Genomic DNA, 23,290 nt, shown 5'->3' on the forward strand with positions numbered 1-23,290 from the left:
AGCCGGGGTAGCTCAAGGATCTATTCTTGGCCCAATTTTGTATCTCTTTTATGTTTATGATTTACCCAATAGTTCTGATCTCAATACGTACCTCGGATGTTATGCAGATGACACCGCCCTTGCCGTAAAGTCACATAATCAAGATCATGCACTGATTAAACTTCAAGGAAAAATTCCAGCCATAGAAGAATGGTGCACTTAATGGAGAATTGCGACTAACGGACAAAAATCCCAATTGATTATCATTGGTAAGAAACATTCCAGAATCCCTTTGGACAAAAAAATTAATATCTTTAATGAAGAAGTGCCACTTGTTAAAAAGGCTTCTTATCTTGGTATAGTTTTAAATCACAGATTTACCTGGAAAGACCATATTCACAGTATTAAATGGAAGACCTCCTATACTATCAATAATCTCCTCCCTCTAATAGGGAAAAACTCTAGACTTGATCTCAAAAGGAAACGACACATCTATACTGCAATTATCAGACCAATTTTCTGTTACGCATCACCTGCCTGGACGACCTACACTCAAAGTGACATAAAAAAAACTCCAAATTACGCAAAACAAACTTCTCAGAATAATTACTAATGCGCACTTTTACGTTTCAAATGAGACCTTACATAGAGACCTACATATTGACAGAGTTGAAGAGTTTCTTCATAAAATTAATAGAAAATTCTTTGAAAAAGCAAAAAATTGTCCTCATATGAAACACTTCAAAGTATTTGATTATCAGATTTTTGCAGAAGACGCACGTATTCGACCGCTTGCGGCCTTCACCGCTCGAGATTCGAACTTCCCTACATAACTTTATCACGAGTGCAACGTCGCTGTATATATGTATATAGACTTTTGTCGTATTTTATTTTACTCTTTTCTTTTTTTATTTTTTTGTATGTATTTTCATTATAATAAATTGTATATGCTTCAGCTTATTTGTATTACCTTATTATGACATGTACCTATCATGAACAACAGAACAAGTCTGATTTTCACCCTGTTTTGCCTCTCCTGGTTCTGAGCTTCGTCTGTGTGTTTTATTTGACTTGTGATGTCATGCTGTCACCCCCTCTTCGCACTACTGATGCCTCCTTTCAATTGTCATTGCTTCATGCGTCCTTTGGGCCTAGGTATCATGAGCCGGAAACATTGCGTAAAAACAGCAATATGCCGGCAATATTGATAATGATGATGATGATGATGGCTCAGCCTTTAATTTCGCGTCATGGACGCCAAGAGCGACGGACGTGCGAGCTCTGAGCTCCGCAATGGAAATATGGAAACCTTGAATACGGCGCCGCCAGCAGGCAATCTCTCAAATTCTCAACCACTACAAGTGCAAACCGACATGGACACGCACTCAACTCCTCCAGCTTCTCCTTCTGCTCTCGAACTCTCTAAAAGCGCTCTACAAATTTACGCACTGAAGACCAGGCACACCGATCTACTATTTGATATACAAAGACTTCAACGATCAGAAACTCCGAACAAAGAATTGATGATGAAGCAACTTCAGGATGAGGGTGAGAAAATTTTATTTTCTTTACATACACTCTGCACCAAACTTAATACTAATCTTTTCACCTTACCTGCAACTGAGGAAGAATTCATTAGAGAATTCCAAAAAACTACAATAACATCTGACCCCAAAACCAAAAATCCTAAATCTAACTCACCCTCATCCTCCGACCCACCCAAAGAAAATTCTAAGCCTGACAACAGAAAGAGAACCAGACCTGTCGACAGTGACGGCTTTGCAGTCCCCCCCCCAAACACTTGATTGCAAAGAAATTACCCAGCACTAATGATAATACTACCAACATTCCAATCACAAATTCTTACACAAACATTCAAAACGTTTCAGAAAATATAGCGCAGCAGCCGGCTGAAAATACAACACCAAAAATTCAAACACCTCCACCCATTTTCATTAAACCGCGTGCTGATTGGTTCTTTTTACTAAATCAGTTACGCAGACACACACCGACTGTCCAATCCAAACAAGATATTGAATTTCTACGCCTCAACACCACTAACGAATCAGATTACAGGACAGTCGTTAGATTTCTTACTGAAAACAACATACAATTCAAATCACATACACTAAGTTGCTCGTAAGACAGATGATTCTCGTCATGGACGAAGAAAGTGATGGTCGTAAGAGCTCAGAGCTCCTGCACAATAACGGAAACACGAATACGGCGCCGCCAGCTGGTACTTCTACCACCGCTGCCTCTCCTCAACTACGGATTAACACTGATATGGACACCACTGCTCCTCCACCTGCTTCTCCCTCAGCCATGGAACTATCGAAAAGTGCAATCCAAATCTACGCACTGAAAAATCGTCATACGGACTTGCTATTCGACATCCAGAGACTTCAGCGTTCTGATAATCCCTCCAAGGACCTGATGATAAAACAGATGACTGACGAGAGTGAGAGAATTTTATTTTCACTTCACACTTTATGTACCAACCTCGGAGTTAACCTCTTTACCCTCCCTGCCACAGAAGACGAATTCTTTAAAGAATGTCAGGCCAAATCTTCAAAACCCAATATTTCGGAACCCATCACTCCAAATTCTCCTAAAACCACCCCTACTGAAAACCCTAAAACCCCACTAGAAACTCCAAAATCTGATCATAAGAAGCGTACTCGCCCTACTGATGCAGAAGGGTTTGTCATACCACCAAAACACTTAATAGCTAAAAAATCCCAAACCAAACACATCTCTACTGAAAATAATAATAACATAGCTACTCCAAACTCTTTCAATGTTATCCAAACAAATACTGACAATACAGAACAAACTACTCAGCAGCCGGCAGACACTCAAAAACCAAAAGTACAGGCACCTCCACCAATTTTTATCAAGCCCCGTGCTGATTGGTACTTTCTTCTAAACCAACTTAAACGTCATGCACCGACAGTCCAATCAAAACAGGATATTGGCTTCCTCAAACATAACACCTCAAATGAAACAGATTACCGGACTGTCGTAAGATTTTTAACTGACAATAACATAGAATTTAAATCACACACTCTTAAATCAGACAGACCACTTAAAATAGTTATTAGGGGATTACCCTCAAACACACCACTCAGTGTTGTGCAGACTGCGGTGGAAGTCCTCGGTTTCAAAATCCATAAAATTTCACAGCTCAAAAGATGGAAGACCAAAATGCCGATGCCCTTATTCTACCTACAGATATACAATAGCCTGAAAGCAGATGAAATATACAACATCACGGAACTACTGGGAACAGAAGTTGCCATGGAGCATTTCAAAGGTCAGAAAGGCCCTTCACAGTGCTGGCGCTGTCAAGGGTTCTTTCACTCATCCGAAGTGTGCACGCTCCCCAGACGATGTGTGAAATGTGCTGGTCCACATCAAGCCAAAGACTGCCCGAAACCATTTGAAGCACCTAATAAATGTGCAAACTGCTCCGGAAATCATGCGGCTAACTGGCGTTCCTGCCCAAGATTCCCGGGTTCAAAAAATAGATCAAATCCGAAACCGAGCACCAAACCCAGCCTGACCACTGAAAAAGCCAACGCAGACAAAATTAATCTCAAAAACAACATCCAATTTCCAACACTGTCGGCTGCACCCACACCCAGTGCAAATAATATTCGCCCTGGAGTTTCTTTCTCCGCAGCACTTACGGGTATGCAACAAGCTGCACCCCAAATTCTTCCAATTTTATCGGTCCCCTTAGGAGCTAATTCGACGCTAAATTGCACCGAAATCCTTTTGGCAATTATTCAAATTTCAAACCAGCCTGGTATTGACCAGAGCAGACTTCTTTTGGCATTCAAAAACGCCTTACCGCAGCTCAGAGTGGCTCCATCTGGTGCTGACGCGGCATACTACATCTTTGAGAGTTATATTACTCTCCAATTCTCTGATATCCCCAGACAGTAAAATTCAATACTTTGAAAGGATTGAAAAACTTAAAACTATGCACCTGGAATGTTAATGGCATCCTATCCAAATTCCATGAGTTTAGAGACTATGTGGAAGAGAAAGATTTTGACATTATTTTTGTCCAAGAGACCAAACTTCAGCCAGGGAGAGCTCCTAAGCTTGCAAATTATGCATTATATAAAAATGACAGACAAGCTTCTAATACTCGTGATGTTTATCATGGTGGCACTTGTGTCTATATTAAAAATTCAATACCACACAAAAGAATTGACACTCCGAGTATGAGTAAACTCGAGGCAACAATCATTGAAATTTTCATTCAAAATTCGCCCTCCCTTGTAATGATCTCTGCCTATCTTCCACCAGGTGGAAATTTACCTGTGGTTGATTTTAACAAATTGCTCACCTTATCCAACAATCTAATCATAGCTGGTGATTTAAATTGTCACCATCAGCATTGGCGTTGTCATAGATCAAACCCTGCTGGTCGTGGCCTTCTAAAATGGGCTCAGTGCGCCCAAATTAAAATTATTGCGCCGGATTCCCCTACTAGATATGGTTCACGGGGTGCCCCTTCATTCATTGATTTGGCACTCTTTCGAAACATCCCTTTTGGATATCACGTGACTGTTGAAAACTGTTTATCTTCAGATCACAACCCACATTCTCAGGGTTGCCTTCGCTTGCGAAGGACGTAATCGTGGGGAGTTCCGCCAAATCCAAATCGCCGTTTTCACGCTTCGATGAGCACGGACACGTGCTAACGCAGTGACGGTTATTCGGATTATGATTATGCCTTGCTTATCTTGCCATATTCTTGCTATCACGCCTAATTGCTGAGTGTTTACTGCTATTTGATTGTTTCCTTGCTGGATTTCAACTCACATAGTTTCTCCCTAGCTCTCACTGTCAGGTGATTGTCAGGAGCCTTGTGAGTTTCCGCCCGCCCATCTGTCTGCCGGGACGCCGTCGAGCGGGCCCGGTTCCAGGGCGTGGGTCTTACTGCGTACTTGGGCGCTGCGAATTTTTGGATTTTTCGGACCGATCATGGACAGAATTAGCCTAGTTTTTGAGCAGCTCATTGAAGAGCTAGAACATAAGCGTTGCGATGATGGTGCGCTTACTTGCGAACAAGAACGTGACTACAAATTCTACGTGCACATGCTTACATGCATCAACGCATACTTAGCTGACAGAAATAGTAATACTAATAAAACGAAACATACACAAAAAACTGACGAAGCTGATAAAATAAGTGACAACTAACGTTCGCGCAGTCCACTAACATTTAATGATAATGACCAAACAAACTCCGAAAAAGAAATTACACTCGATCAGGAATCTAGTTCTGACGAAGAATTTTATACTAAACGAAGAGGCGACCAGACAGTACGCACCAGATCGGCAAAACCGCCGGCGAAAGAGCAAAAACAAGATATGCCGACTGACTTACCACGTGCCACTAGGCACATTAACTCTGATATTATTGATAAGAAATCTAATGATGACACACAATCAAAAGATAAACAACATGAGTCAACAGAAAATAGCAAACACCAACAGGGATTACCCCCTACTGCTGAAACCGAAAATGATACAATGGATACCACTGCTCCGGAAACGGAACACTCTCAAACCGAAACACACCCACAAAATAAAGACGAAAATGAGATAACTGACACAAACTTTGTCAGAAAATATAAAATTCCACCTATTACCATTAAAGTGACTAACAAGGTCTGGAATAATATCAGGAAAACCTTTCAAGGGCGTAATATTGAAGTAGATAGCCGTCAAACTCCTAAAGGCATTAGAATTATGACTAAAGATGACGAAGACTACAGGGTGATAGTTAAGCTGCTTCAAGCCGCAAAAATTGAACATCACTCATTTATCTTGCCACAAGATAAAGATATTAAAGTAGTCATTAGGGGACTACTTCATGATACAGAAATCAAAGAAATTAATGAGGAATTAAAATTTAAAAATTTCGTCGCTAGTTCTATCAAACAAATGACTAGCAGGAGAAATGGTGAGATTATTTAATTGCCTCTTTTCCTTGTTTCACTACCCAGAAAGGATAAATCGAAGGAAATACATAACATTACTAACCTATGCGGGCTTAGAGTAAGAATTGAAGATTATAAGGGTAGAGCTGGGCCCCTACAATGTTACCGTTGTCAGGGGTTCCACGACACTCAAGCAGGATGTTACTTTACGCCCAAATGTGTTCGGTGCGCTGAAGAACATTTATCTTATCTTTGCCCAAATAAAAATAAAGAAAAACCACCAAAATGTGCCAATTGCCTTCAAGAACATACACCGAATTTTAGAGGATGTGACAAATTCCCTAAGAAAAAACAAGAGAAAGTAAAAGCCTACACAAGCAGAGTAGTAGAAAGCAAAAGCTACGCACAAGCTCTCTCTACTGGAATATATTCTGACACGATTAGTGAAGCGAAAAAGGTGTTCGCCGACTTGGCTGAACTTGTTAATGTAATTAAAAGCTCAGGCTTTTTGCTTTCACAGCAAATTCAACAGACCAAAGCGGTAATTCAAGAAACTCATCAATCCGGAGACCATAATGGCCAATCACAACATTAATAAGGCCCCCATTCGAGCAGTTTTTTGGAATGCTCACAGCATTCTTAATAAAATCACGGAACTACACAATTTCCTCACTACTCATGAGATTGACATCGCTTTAATTTCTGAGACTTACGCCACTCCGTGTAAGAACATAAATATTAATAATTATCGCACATATAGATGTGATCGCTTGAATCAAAGAGGTGGAGGAGTCGCAATCTATGTACGTAACTCCCTGCAATCTTGTTTTATTTCCGATAAAAGAAACTCCACAAATGAAATGGTCACAGTTTCAATATTACTACTTTACATAGGGACTGTTTATTTTAGTGCTTTTTACAACCCACCCGATATTGAGCTTAATGAAGATATTCTGAAAAGTATTTGCCCTGACAATCATCAGTTTATCGTTGCTGGGGACTTTAATTCAAAAAATAAAGAATGGGGATGTAGACAGACAAATAAAAATGGAAAAATTCTACATGATTTTATTACGAATCACCCCATTGCATTAGAGGCGCCAGCTGAATATACTTACCGGCCAAATGATCCTCGCAGAGCAGAGATTTTAGATCTCCTTCTTACTAATACTTCCTTTCCCATGACTATTGAAGTTCTCCACGAACTCACGTCTGATCATCTGCCAGTGGTTGCCACCCTAGGAGTCGCCAGGGATAAAAATGCAAATAAAATTAAACTCACTGACTGGAATCTCTATAAAGATATTCTTCAGATTAATCCCCCGAATATCGGTCCACTCAAAACCAGAAAAGATGTTGACGTTGCAATTGAAAACTTGACTAATGGCGTCAAATCTGCCATTAATAATGCCTCAAAAGAAATTAGCAGAGAGCAATTCGCCAATTTTCTCCCCCGCAATATTAGAGATCTTATTTCCGCACGGAATAAATTACGCAAAAGATGGCATTTGACCTGGAGTCCATATGTTAAAAGAGACTGGAATAAATTAAACAGAGATATTAAAAAGAAAATTGCTGAATACCGTAACGAAGTTTGGGAAGAGAAATTTCTCAATCTCAACCCTGCTGACGGCTCTATTTGGAAATTTGCTAAAAACTTAAAACGCAAGCCTTGCAGCAATAGACCTATTTATTCGGACAATCACGTTGCCACCACCAATAGTGAAAAATCACAGATCTTTGCTAATCATTTTGAACAACAATTTATGCCGAACAGAGAACCCAGAAACATCAATTTTACTTATGAAGTTTCCTATTTCATTAGAGACTGGCTAAATGCACCGACCGCTAGAAATCTTACCAAGTTCACTTCGCCTATTGAGGTTAAAGAAGTTATCAAAAGACTTAAAGCTAAGAAAGCACCTGGTTATGATACAATTAGCAACAACGCTATCAAAAATCTACCTGATAACTGTGTCACTAAATATACAAGCATCCTTAACGCATGTTTGAACATGAGCTATTTTCCCACTGCATGGAAGCATGCAAAAATGATTTTAATTCCAAAGCCCGGAAAAGACATCACAAAACCGGATGGTTACCGGCCCATTAGCCTGCTCGCCGGTTTTGCGAAAATTTTTGAACGAATTATACTTACCAGACTAAGACCATACTTATCTGTACTTCCACCTGAGCAGTTCGGTTTTCGCAGCCAACTTTCCACCACCAAGCAACTGATTAGATTGGTTGAGTTTTGCGGTGACGCACTGCACAAAAATCAAAATGTGGCTCTCCTCATGCTGGACGTGGCGAAAGCTTTCGACCGCGTCTGGCATGAAGGACTTATCTACAAATTAATTCATCACAATCTTGACAGAGAGATCATCTTGCTTATCGTCTCTTTCATTTCTAACAGGACTTTTTCAGTTTCCATAGGAGATGACTCTTCTTGTGTCAAACCAATAAATGCTGGAGTCCCCCAAGGATCAATTTTGGGACCCATTTTATATCTCCTTTACGTTGCAGACTTCCCTAATGTTGACAATGATCCTAACTATTTTCTTGGTTGCTACGCGGATGACACGGCTTTAGCCGTTAAGTCCGCTAGCGCCAAACATGCTATTTTCAAGCTACAACTACGCATGCCTGACATTGAAGAATGGTGCCAAAGATGGCGTATCTCTATTAATGCACAGAAATCAAACCTATTAATGATTAGGAAGAAACGCAGACTTATACAATTAAATGAAAATATTACACTGTTTGGGGAAACAGTCCCGCATGTTGAAGAAGCCACTTACTTAGGAGTCGTATTTAACAGACAACTCACCTGGAAAAATCATATCAAAAACTTGAAGAGAAAAGCTTACAGCATTATTAACTGCCTCAGGCCTTTACTTGGCAAATACTTCAGCCTGGATCTTCGCAGGAAAAGACTTCTATATATTACCATGATCAGGCCTATTTTAACTTATGCGTCGCCTGCATGGGCCACTGTAAAAGATAATGAAATTAACCAGTTACAGTTTATACAGAATAAAATGCTTAGACAAATGACTAATGTACATATGTACGTTAGTAACGTCACATTGCATCATGACTTTCAACTCCATTCAATTAAAGAACATCTGCACAAGCTGAATACACAATTTTTTAATAAAGCACTAAACTGTGACCATCTTGCTATATTTGATACTTTTAAGTATATTATCCTCTCTGACGACGAAAAACTGAGACCTCTCGCGGCTCACCTCACTCACGACTCTAATTTTCCAACATAATCAAGAATTGTAAATATTGTAAAGCATCTTGTAATTTATATTATTTTTTACTTTATGATTGTATCTTTATTTTAAAAGTTGTATTTATTTATGTATTTTGTATTTATGTTTCTCGTTATTGCACATGATGACTTACACACTACCCGTCTGTCCATGATCGTCTCCTTGCTTGGTCTGCGATGTTGGCCCCCTTTTTACCAACTACCTCTCTAAACTGATGATTGTACTACTGCGATGTGCCTTCATGGTAATTTATGGAGCCAGACAAGCGGCCATGTGCTGCATTCTGGCAATATACAAACAGTCAGTCAGTCAGTCACAACCCCGTAATCATAGACCTTAACTGTACTATTTTTAATCAAAATTCTCCGGCACTCGTCTCTACAAACTGGGACAATTTTCGTTTCAAACTTAAAAGTAAAAATTTGCCCTCCCTCGAAATTAAATCCAGCCATGATATAGACTCGGCAGTTGATCACTTAACGACCATTTTAACAGATACTTATAAGGAAGTATCAAAACCCACCCTTAGACCCAATTTTCGTAAATTACCTCAAGAAATTAAACTCAAAATTAAAGAAAAGAATAAAGTACGGAGACTTTGGCAAAGAAATAGAAATCCAGGATTAAAAATTCAACTCCGTGCTCTCCAAAATGAGATCAAGGCATCATGTGACCATTTCTTCCAATCACAATACACGAATTACATTCAGTCCCTAACGACCAATGATAACAGTCTTTGGCGCGCATCAGCCCGCCTACGCAAACACAAATCTAACATTCCGTCCTTAGCTACGGACGCAGCGGTACAGATCGAAAACCCAGTTTTGCATTCACTTCCTGCTTATGATCCAGCTGAGCCCAGCTCAGCTAAGCGACGTAGGAGCGTTCTAGATAGAACTTTTAACATCTTTCCTAGGAAGCCAAAGCGGAGGTGTCTGCTTGACTAGGAATTCTTTCTAAAAATTTTTTTAATTAATAAGCACTTCACGGGCCTAACCCGGCGACCCTTAACTATTTCTATATTTCCTCATGCCCGCCGGACCTAATTCGGCCTCGTTTCTCGGTTTCATATCCGTGCTACTATAGGTAACATGCTCCTCCACTTGCCAAGACCTCATCTTTTCATAAAACATGGTCCAGACAATTAAAAGTCAGAATTACAATAGCTTTAACGCCTCTTTATTATCCTATCATTTAACTTAAACTATTTAATTATTAAAATTTAAATTAATATTCTAACCATTAAAATCTAACTCCCTCATATGCTACTCCAAACACTTTTATTATGTGAATTTTTGATTCCAGCAAACTGCATATAAATGTACAAGCTTGCATACCTTCAGTTAGCATCTTCAAACAGGTAATTTTGTTTAATCCTGTCCCTATTTTTATTTCTTTCCCTTTTTTAATCCACCTCTCCTCTCCAACTTAAACCACTTTTCCTCCCCTGTCTTTCCTTTAACTCTCTTGAAAAACTTCTCCGTCTTTTTTACAGTTAACTTTCTTCACGGTTCTTTCCGCTTCAAAAGTTGCTCCTATTCTTCCCTCGCCACGGGCGGTAGGAGAACTTTTTCGCCTCTTGAATCCTTTTCCCCCCTTCTTTTCGTTCCTCCATCCCTTACTCCGAGCTTTAGTCGCAAGACTCTCCCCCCCCAGACAACGACTATCCCCGTTGCAATGGAAGTATTTCATGAATTGTCCTCTGACCACCTCCCCGTAATCGCAACATTAGGAGTGACAAAAACTTCTGAGTTCTCTACTAAGCGAATTACGAATTGGAATCTCTTCAGCAATATCATGAAAAACTCACCTCCTCGACTGCAAAATCTCAATACCAAACAAGGCATAAACACCGTAATTAATGCCTTAAGTGAAAGCATTCAAGGTACAATTAAGGAAGCCAGTACTGAAATTACTAATCGTGATAAGGCTTTCAGACTGCCCCTTAATATACGACAGCTTATGAGAGAGCGAAATAGACTCAGGAAATGTTATCATTTAACGTGGGACCCGGCATTTAAACGTGAAATAAATCGTAAAAATAAGCAAATTCAGAAGGCCATTAAAACCTTCAAAGAAGAACTATGGGATGATAAAATGTTAAATCTGGATTCTAGAGAAGGTACATTCTGGTCTTTAATCAAAAATTTTAAAACTTCCTTCACAAGTAATCGACCCCTCTATGACAGAGGTAATATTGCCATCTCCAATCAGGAAAAGGCAGAAATCTTCGCAGCACACCTCCAAGAACAGTTCTCGCCAAATGATTGGCCAAATGACTCTGATTTCGAATTAAAGACCCTCCTACGAGTGAGGGATTGGCTCAACGCCCCTTCAGTCAGACTTCCAATTAAATATGCCACTCCTACTGAAACGACTAATATTATCAAACACCTGAGACAAAAGAAATCTCCAGGAATTGATGAAATCAGCAATACAGCAATTAAAAATTTGCCGCCTAACATCATCTGCAGCCTGACAAGTATTTTTAATGCTTGTCTTGCTCTTTCTTACTTTCCAACACCTTGGAAAATTGCTAAAATTATTTTACTACCTAAACCGGCTAAAGATCACACCCGACCAGACGGATATCGTCCTATTAGTCTACTGCCGGGCTTAAGCAAAATTTTTGAGAGAATTATCCTGAATAGACTGAAACCATATTTTCAGCATCTTCCGCCGGAACAATTTGGGTTCCGTGCTCACCTCTCAACAACGAAGCAACTGGTCCGAATAACCGAATTCGCTGGTGCAGCTCTGCACTGCAAACTTAATGTTGCTATACTCATGCTAGACGTGGCGAAAGCATTCGACCGCGTCTGGCATGAGGGCTTAATTGCTAAATTAATTGACCTTCAACTGGACAGAGAACTCATTCTGCTAATCCATTCTTTTATCAGGGATCGGACATTCAGAGTCTCGGTAAAAAATGAATTATCCAGCACTAAAATAATGACTAGCGGTGTTCCACAGGGTTCTGTGACTGGCCCTATACTCTATCTATTCTACGTTTCAGACTTTCCGAGATTGCATTTAAATCATAATTCTATGCTAGCCTGTTATGCAGACGACACTGCCCTGGCAGTGAAGTCTGCTAACATCAATCATGCTATTCGGAAACTCCAAGACACTATTCCCTCCATAGAACAATGGTGTGGATATTGGAAGATACGAATTAACGCTCAAAAATCGCAGCTCCTACTCATAAGGAAAAGGAAGAAAAATGTTCCGATCAGGCAAAGTGTTTATCTTTTTAACGAGGCTGTGCCTATCGTGAAACAAGCCAAATATCTGGGCATCACCATCAACGACAAGCTCACATGGCAGCATCACATCCAACAAATCAGGGATAAAGCGATTAAAGTCATGAAATGTTTATATCCTATGATAGGGAAATATTCAAAACTTTCGTTAGACAAGAAACGACTTATTTATCTAGCCACAATCCGACCCATCATGACGTACGCTTCGCCAGCATGGACTACCGCTACGAAGGGTGAAATCCAAAAATTACAAGTTGTGCAAAACCAATTTTTAAGAATTATCACAAATGCACACCCGTATGTGAAGAACAAACGTCTCCATGAAGATTTAAAAATGGATACAATAGTGGAATATTTAAGAAGAACTAACACGGCATTTTATGACGCCGCTAAGGAGTGCCAACATATGGACATTTTCAACGTATTTCACTATGAAATTTTACACGAGGACAGGCACCTCCGTCCATATGCCGCTTTTCTACTCAGTGGAAACCAGGATTTTCCAACATAATTTGTGTTTTTAAGTATGTAGTGAAAAACTTATTTGACTTGTAAATAATGATGTTTAGAAATCTTAGCCGGATGATCATGTGACACACACAGCCAAGCCCACAAGATATTACTTATATTTTTCCTGTATATACTATTAAACTTTTTGGAATCGTATTCTATTTTCTGCATTTATGACTGCAACACACACCTTTTATGAACTGATTTAGTACTATTTTATGTATAACTACTGTAAAACTTCAGATTTACAGCGCTACGATGCCTGGATACCTCATCGCCAACCAGATGTCTTATCGCTCATCACGTGACATTGGTCACACCCCCTGCATCTGCTATCCTGTCTCCACGAGAACTACGTTCGGCATTTCCTTACCTGCAGCGCTCCTAGAAGCACCAAAGTTCGATAAGCGGAACACAACCTGCGATTTCGCAGGTTAATCGCGGCAAATAAAGCAAGTTGGAGTTGGAGTCCCCCCCCCAGCCCATTCCCAAGGCATTAGCAACTACTGCGGTTTTCCGTACTACCTAATATACCTTTCGCAAGCCCTGGAAAACTATGTTTCCCGGCTGATTCTCTTCCAACCTTTCCGATTCCATTAATGCAATGCATTCAGGAATTCGCCTTTATTCATCACCTCTCTCTCTTTCAATCTTGTAAAACAGGTTGAATTCAGAAAGAATTTTTCGTCCTTAGTGTGGACTTCTAAATCATTTCCTTTCCCGTAAACCCTTAATGGTCTCCTTCATTCCCCTTTAGCCAGTGCTTTTTCTTAATCACTTCAGTTTTCTTAACGAAGTTGTGGAGGTAATTGCATTAAGTTGCAAAGGTACTCCGGAAAATATCGCCTTGGGCCTTGGACGCAGCGGTGGCTCACACAGACGCTGAGAAATCCGAATTAATTGCGGATTCTCTTCAAACTCAATTTACACCACATAATGAAGGAATTTTTGCGAACAGCGCAAGTTCTTTCCCACAAGATGTTGAACGTTTCCTCTCCTCGCCTTTCGCGAGAGAAATACACTATACATCCATGAACGAGGTAAGTGAATACATTACCAAGCTCAAACCCAAAAAAGCCCCTGGTATGGACTCTATTTCTAATCGTATGATTAAAAATTTACCCACCAATTATCTATTTTTCTTAGTAATGCTTATAAATTTTATGATACAGCATTGCTATTTTCCTCAAAGCTGGAAACAAGCACTTATTGTGCCTATTCCAAAACCAGGCCAAAGCCTTTCTAACCCTCAAAATTATAGACCTATCAGCCTCCTAGCCTCGTTATCTAAGATATACGAGTTTGTGTTACTTAAACGCCTGAATGATTTTCTCCGAAATCACAACGTTCTGATTGATGAACAATTTGGATTTCGAGCAAAACACTGCACCACGCACCAGCTGCTGAGGACAGTGGAGTTCATTTACGAAGGGTTTCGTAACAAAATGCTTACTGGCGCTTTATTTCTTGACATAGCCAAAGCATTTGATGACTTGGCATAGAGGAATTATTATCAAGCTCATACGACTTGACGTTTCGGCCCATTTAATTCATATAATTAATTCGTACCTCACTAATAGATCCTTTTCTGTACGAGTTAATTCTTTTATTTCGGCACCCCGTCCTATACTAAGCGGCGTCCCCCAAGGGTCACTTTTAGGCCCAATTTTGTTCAACATTTTCATAAATGACATACCAAAATCACCTAGTATCACTCTTGCACTTTATGCAGATGATACGGCCATCCTAGCTCAACACAAACGCCTTGAAAACTTGGTCCAAATCATTCAGAGATATCTCTCTAGCCTTGAGCACTGGCTCATCACTTGGAAAATAAAAATTAATGTTGCTAAATGTGCTGCTATGATATTCAAACGTAGCCCCCTCCCGTACCCTTCCATTAATATTAAATTCTTTGATGACTATGTTCCCTGGTCAAATTCTTACAAGTACCTAGGAGTTGTACTTGATTCAAAATTAACCTGGCGCCTTCACATTGAAAATGTTCTCAACAAAGCGAAAGGTGCTAGAGCCCAACTTTACCCATTTTTAGCTCGAAAGAGCAATCTGTCAATTAAAAACAAAATCCTTCTCTATACATCAATTATAAGACCTGTCTTTATGTATGCATGTACAATCTGGGGTACTGCTGCAAAAACTCATGTGAAAGAACTTCAATCTTTTCAAAGTAAAACCTTACGTATGGCCCTAAACGCAGCTTGGTACGTCCGTACAGATGTGATTCATTCGGACCTTAACATTAAACCTGTTGATTACCTTATCAAAAAACATAGTCAAAATTTATTCCTTAAAATTGAACAGACTGATAATCGAGCACTTCAACAGATGCCAGCATACGATCCTGCTATTCGCAGCTCACAGAAGAGACGGAGAGCCGTGATTGGGATTCCGAGGATGGACAGCGAGGGTGACGGTCGCTCGTGTAACGAGCTCCCGCCAACGCAGGGCAATTCTCCGAATTTTTGCGAAAATAATGTGGTTATTGACGAAGATATGAGTGAGACCAGGGATCATGCTCCCTCTGTGCAATCGGCGTCGCCAGATGACGAGCGCATGAATCTTGTAATCCAGTTTTATGACCTGAAACAACAGTTCGAGGCGATTCAGCGGCAGAAGAGCTTCATGAAGCGGACTCCTTCTCCGTTGGACACTAATGGATATGATCAGCTCGACCGGGCGGGTAAGTCACTTTTTCACAAGATTAATGACATTGCTAATGCTCTAGATGTTCCAATTTTTCATCTTCCCTCAACTAGAGAGGAATTTTTAAATATATTGGAGAGCGAGCGCTTAGCCAAGATGGCCGCCGCTCAATCCGCAGAAGATCCTTGCAAGCACGAGGCATCTATTCCCACGCACGAGGTGCGGGGGAAACCAGTCCAGTCGACGTCATCGCGGAAGCGAAAGACGCAGACAATCGACTCAGACGGGTTTATCACCCCCGCGGCTCGAAAGCAAGGGAAGGCGCCTATTGTGGATCTTACAATAGATGATTTGGCTTTGAACGCTAAAGATAAAAATAGCTCTATTCCAAATTCTAAATTGACAGCCACTGAAAAAAATGCTACTCCTAAAAAGGAGAGGAGTACTAACAAGTATGAGAAAATCAAAAATTCTTTAATCAATGAGCCTTCTAATGAAGCAGAAATTGTTACTGCAAGTAATAGTGAGGGAGTTAATTCCGAGCAGGCACGGAACGTTCCCCCCCCCACCGCAGTCTGAGATTCCGGCAATACATCTCAAAAGCAGCAAAAACTGGAAGACGCAAGTGTCTTTCATGAGAGAAATTGCCCCAAACTTACGGAGCATCCTGACTGGACCTTATCTCAAAATTTTTGTTCAGACAGAGCTGGAGTTCAGGGAGGTTACCCGCTGGATGAAGCAAGCCGGCATCCAGTTCAAAACTTTCGACTTAAAGCAGGACCGGCCAGTCAAAATTGTTATCAGAGGCCTCCCTGTTGAAACTGAAATCGGGGATATCAAAGAGGAAGTTGAGGCGATGGGATTTAAAGTGCATCGCATCGTTCGGCTTACTCAGCCTGGCTCCAGACATCCAATGCCACTTGTATATTTACAAGTTATCCCTCACCCCTTCCTCGATCATCTGTTTGCCGTCACTGACATGTGGGGCACAGAGATCAGCATTGAGCGTTACCGCGGCCGCAAGGGCCCTACTCAATGCTTTCGGTGCCAGGGCTTTTTCCATTCTTCGGAACTCTGCACTCTTCCAATCTGTTGTGTCAGATGCTCTGGACCCCATTGGGCACGTGAGTGTACCAAAGGATTAGATGTACCAGCCACTTCCTGCAACTGCGGTGGAGATCACCCAGCTTGTCCCCGATACAAATCTTGTCCCCGATACCCAGGCAACAAACGGGCTCGCGGTAAAAATTCCGCGCCTAGGACTAGGGCAGCTGCTCAAACAGCCCCCCCCTCAGGGTTCTTCAAAGCCCCCAGCAAATGCTGAGACAATACGTCCCATGCCTGCTCCCCCGAGCAACGTCAGTTCACCATCTTATGCACAGATGGTGAAGAACACCACTGAGCACGGATTCAAATCCACGAATCCAAGACTGCCGGTTGCAGAAGCCCCTGCAGCCCCAGCAGTGTCAGCCACAGCAGAGTGTAGCAATGATTCAGACGACGTCTTCTCATCTACACTAAAATGCTTAATTGAAATCTCCCGCGACCCAGCGGTAGACAAGCATATTCTGCTCCTTGCCTTCAAAAAAGCAATGCCTAAACTCAGGCAAGCAGATGCTTTAATGAGGGCATTTTATATTTATGAAAGCTATGTTGAGCTTTCAACCTAATTAGGCTTTTTTAGACCCATGTCTTCTGTTTTTTCAGTGATGAACCTTTAACAACGGCATAAAATTCAATTGTATAAATAACAGTTCAAACACCATCAGAGAACTGACCATTTGCACATGGAACGCCAATGGTTTAACTCCAAAAATTCACGAAGTTCGTGATTTTGTAGTAGAGCACGATATTGACGTGTTTTTAGTCCAAGAGACTCACCTTACTCCAGGGAATACTCCCAAAATTGGGAATTATGACATTTATTGTACTGACAGGGTGTCACAGGGCAGAAATCCCTGTGGCGGCACTTGTATCTATGTGAAGCGTTCGTTAAAGCACCACATGATACCGCCCCCTCATTTAATTTTTTTGGAAGCGACAATCATCAAAATTTTCCTTCAAAATTCCTCCCCGCTGACAATAGTCTCAGCTTATTTACCTCCACTGTCTACAGCACGTGGAAGGCCAACTTTTCCTGTCAGTGATTTTGATAAAATTTTGAATATTTCAAATCACCTAATAATTGCTGGTGATCTAAATTCACGCCATATCGCATGGTTTTGTTCTAACAGGAACAGGTATGGTATTAGTCTAAATTCATGGTGCCAGAGTAACCATGTACAGATCATAGCTCCTACCCTCCCGACTTTTTACCCTCATAGAGGGTCCCCTGCAGTTCTTGATCTGGCTGCCTTTTATAACATATTCTTTCGGCATCAGATAAAATTGATTCAGGAATTGGACTCTGATCACTACCCCGTTTTGATATCCCTAGATATTCAAAATCGATACTCAAAATTAGAGGAGCAAGTCTCAACAAACTGGGACGACTTTAGATTTATTTTGGAAAAAACTTCACTCCCTCCCATCAAAATTTCCACCAATTCGGACTTTGACAGGCATATCAAAAGTTTGGAGTCTTTACTGAAAGAAGCGAGAGCTGCGGCTTCAAAGCCACGTAAACATCCAGGTGCTAGGCTCCCACCTGAGACTAAATTCAAAATTAAGCAGCGAAATTACTTGCGAAGAATTTGGCAAAGGTCACGAGATCCCAACATCCGTGCCCAATTTCGCAAGATACAGAACGAGATAAGGACCGAAACCCGCTTATTAAAACAAGCGGAGTGGAAAACATTCATTGAGTCCCTAACGACTGAAGACAAATCGATTTGGCGCGCAGCCGCCCGATTACGCAAACATAAAACACACATTCCGCCCCTTCAAACGGCCGATGGCGCGCAGATGGCCTACACCGACTCAGAAAAGGCAAACGTCATAGCTGACAGCCTTGCAACCCAATTCACAACAAACCACGACTCCTACTGTAACCGTCCGGTTACGCAGGGGCGCATACAAGCACGGGTTAAAGATTTCTTAACACAACCTACCACTCCTGAACTCAGGCCGACGGACCCTTCTGAAGTCATGGTTTTCATTGACAAACTGAAACATGACAAGGCACCTGGCATAGATTCTATTTCGAATCGCATGATCAAAAACTTCCCCCCCTATGTTTATCGTATGGATCACGGTACTCATAAATTTAATGCTCAGGAGAAGCTATTTCCCCGACTGCTGGAAAATTGCAGCAGTCGTTCGCATGCCAAAACCGGGACAAAATTTAAACCTGCCCGTCAATTACAGACCCATCAGTCTGTTATCTTCTCTCTCTAAGATATATGAATTTGTCTTACTTAATCGCCTGAATGAATTCTGTCGGGATCAAAATTTACTAATCCCGGAACAATTCGGCTTCCGACCTAAACACTCCACGGTACACCAGTTACTCCGTGTAGTGGAATTCATTCATGAAGGCTTTCGTAAGCGAGAGAGAACTGGAATTGTCTATCTAGACGTTGCCAAAGCCTTTGACAGGACTTGGCATGACGGGATTATTTACAAGCTCATGCGGCTTGGTTTTTCGGCTCATCTCATTAAAATTATTAACTCGTACTTGACCGGACGCAGTTTCCGCGTGCGAGTTAACCACGAATTCTCCTCTCCCCGCCCAATCTATGCTGGGGTGGCTCAAGGAAGTCTCCTCGCCCCCGCAATCTTTAACCTTTATGTAAATGATATTCCTAAGGCCCCAAACATCGATCTTGCATTATACGCAGACGATACAGCCATCATTTCTCAACACTCCAACACCCTCCAGGTAATCTCACAATTGCAGAGTTACCTTTCGACCTTAGAACTCTGGCTCGGTCTGTATAAAATCAAAATTAATGTCGCAAAATGTGCTGCCACCATGTTCATCCGAAGAAATATCCCAAATTTACCCAATTTAATGATCTTCGGTGAACCTATTCCCTGGGTCTCTTCTTACAATCATCTAGGTGTTTTACTAGACTCAAAATTAACTTGGCAGCCTCACATCCGCAAAATCATAGCGGGTGCGACAGCTGTCAAGACCGCCCTACGCCCCCTCTTAGCTAGTCATAGCGACCTGTCAACTGATAACAAAATCTTGCTCTACAAATCAATGATTAGGCCGGTTCTTACGTATGCGTGTCCCGTATGGGGCCCATGCGCACTGACTAACAGAAAACATGTCCAAATTTTTCAATCTAAAATGCTTCGGCAAATTCTAAAAGCTCCGTGGTATGTACGGAACGAAGAGATTCATAACGACCTCAAAATTATGCCCATTAATCGCTATATACAGCGACTTTCGGAAAAATTTTTCAAAAATATTCAACGTGTCGCTAATCCTGTGCTTCATATGCTACCCGTATACGATCAAGGCCAACTAGATATCTACAGGCCTGCTCCACCGATTTGTGACGTCACAATCGAAGGCGATCGTTCCCACGGTAGACTCAGCCGACTGTTTCATTTATGTAGTGCGCAGCGTTTTATTTCCAACACAAAAGTCAAGTCAAATTAATTTTTACAACTAATATTTCGAATTTTAGGAATAATAACGTACTATGTTATATCGTAATGATATTTAAATACTAAATACCGATTTATTAAACAGAAAATAAAAATAAGATTTGAGTGATATTGTAAATTTAGCAGAGCTGATTTAAATTACACTGAAACATATCTGAACTTTTATACGGAAATAAAATGGACACAAAAATTATTTATAAAAATTATACGGTATGATAATATCAATGAAAATATAACATATGTAATGAACTAAACATAAGATGTTTTCATTTTGTAATAAAAAGAAAAAATATGTTAAAGCTCTCAGATGATTTTATATTGCTTAAATTATGAAGGCTGATTTATACTGCTTGAATACTAAACAAACACATATAGTATTTCATAATAAAATTAATATCAATTCATTAATTCTAATATAATATTGCTTTATAATTGTTTTTGGTGCAATGATATTGAAGCAAAATGAACTCTTTCTTTTCTTTATTCCCATAAAGATTTTTCAAGATTCAATCAGAGATCCTAAGATGCTTTTTAATAATAAATACACATGTGGACATTAAGTGAAATACATAAATCTTATTAATACATTAATATATTAAAAGTATATCTGAAGTTTAGTCTACATATTGAAAAAAGATTCATTCTAAAGATGTTTTATAGCAAAAACATTACACAGAATATTCAAAAATATATTTCAAGTTCTCTTAAAAAAAAGCAAGATCATAACTATGCAATCAATCCCAATGAGCATCATATCATGCTCCAAAAAAATTCTTATGAAAGAAAATCTTATTAAAAATACACTCTTAATACATCTCATTAAAAATACACAATATTAAGCAATGAAAAATCCTGCGAGTCATTACGATAGTATAAGATACTGATTAGCCAGTTGAAATTATCATTTAACATCTGCAATAAGTTGTCATTTGAATTTTTTAAATATTAATAATGGAACATTATTATTGCAGACTCTGATGCGAGGTCCACAAAAATAAACTTCATAAACTTGAATAAGTTTCTACGACTCACTGATATTACAATATATCATCTATATCATTCTATATACCAAAATGGATATAGTTTACAGATGCTTAGTATTCAATTAATTTAGACATTCTTTTTTTTTCTTTTAAAAATATTTAAACTCTTTATACACCACATACTACTACATTAATTTGTATTGCTTAAATTAATTAGATTGATTTATACTGCTTAAATATTAAAAAGATATGTGATATTTCATAACAAAATTCATAAACATATTAATTTAAATAAAATTTTGATTTACATTTATGATTTTACATGCAATTCTATTGAAGCAAAAGCCATTTATTTTTTCTTTCTCATAAAAACATTTCAACATTTAATCCAATATCTTAAAGTACTTTTTAATTATAAACATACAAGTGAACATTTTGGGAAATATATGACAAAAAAAAGTTTTATTGTAAAGATGTTTTAAAGCATGAACATTATCCGAGAAATCTTGTAGCATATCCAAAAATATATTATAAAATTCCCTGAAAACAAAGTGAGATCATAACTATGCAATCTACCCCAATGAGCACCATATCATGCTATAAAAAATTCTTATGAAAGAACATCTGATTAAATATACACTGTAAATTTATTTAATAATAGACAAATAGTAAAAGATGCATGCAGTATTAAGCAATGAAAAATCCAGCATATCATTACAATGTTATAAGATATTAATTATTAAGTTAAACGTCATTAATTCACATCAACAAAAAGTTTGCCATTCAAATTTTTGAAATATGAATGCCAAAACAGGCTTATCGTTGTAGCCCCTGATTTGAGGTCTACAAAAATAAACATGATTTAGCTAGTTGATTTGGCTTACTTCAAAGGATTTCGATTAATGTGCCTTGAACTACTACTTTGTTTTGTTTTTTTAATCCAATCTATTAATGCTTGACAGTCTGAATCTGATTTAAATCCAGGTGGTTGTTCATATAAATTGGTTTATTCAAGTATCCATTTAAATATGCAGTTTTTACATCAAAAATCTTATTTTGTAGTTTTCGTAAACATCGTAATTTTCTTATTGATAGATCTTTCAACTAATTTCCAGACTTCATGAGCCTCCATTGAACTTAGTTCTTCTATCATTTCATACATCATACTACATAATCTTTTTTCGGTTGATCTTTACAATATGGTAACTGGTAGTTTGGCGACATTTTGGAGGCGATAAAGGTTACTACCTGGGACTTTGGTAATAATGTGAGCAGTACTCAGTTCCGATTACGCATTATTTTGCGTGAGGGAAATGAGAGATCATGGGATATGTCATGTGATATTAATGGACAGTTGCGGTATGAATTCGTTGGTGATGTTTATAATATAATAGATGATTTAGAGGTAAAAGTTTTTGGATATTTTATTTATTTTATATGTGGAAATGTTCATATTTGGAAAGGGTAAATACTTTTTCGCGATCAGGTAATTTCATATATGTTCTTTTTACCGGGTTTAAAGATTGAGAAAATTGTCATGTATTTTCATGAAATTTTTCGAATTTATGAGAAAAAAGCAGTGTACATGGATATAGTGAAGAGTGTGCGCAATGCCATTTTTGTGCAATTCTGGGATGTTTTTTTTAAGTAAAAATAAGTCGGCGTGTACATGGTTTATGTGTATGTGTTATTTTGAAAAATGCCTAAGGTGTATGGTATTGTGCACTTTTTCCGAATTTTGCAGTGAATATTTGTCATGATTAAGCAGTTTTGTTTGATAAAATTTCTAGCATAAGTGTAATTCGGCTAGTAGATTGTTGGAAGAAGTGTTCAGTAGATAAAAAGAAAAGAAACATGTCTTTACTTCGTGAAGACAAAATGGCGGCGGGGGAAAAAAAACAGAGGGTTGCTGTAGGAGAGTTGGTTGCCAAATTTTTGCCAAAAAATCACCAAGTTACCATAATGTAAAGATCAACCCTTTTTTCATTGTTCTCGCTCGTCTTTTCTTCTGCTTTAGTTTTGGTAAAAATTGCTTTTAAATCATGATCTACAATTTGTTTGTCTTAAAGCTTGTATAATTGAAG

This window comes from Stegodyphus dumicola, chromosome 7, assembly GCF_044657685.1.
Source record: "Stegodyphus dumicola isolate Sdum_Otavi_A_Nest chromosome 7, ASM4465768v1".
NCBI classification, from domain to species: Eukaryota; Metazoa; Arthropoda; class Arachnida; order Araneae; family Eresidae; genus Stegodyphus; species Stegodyphus dumicola.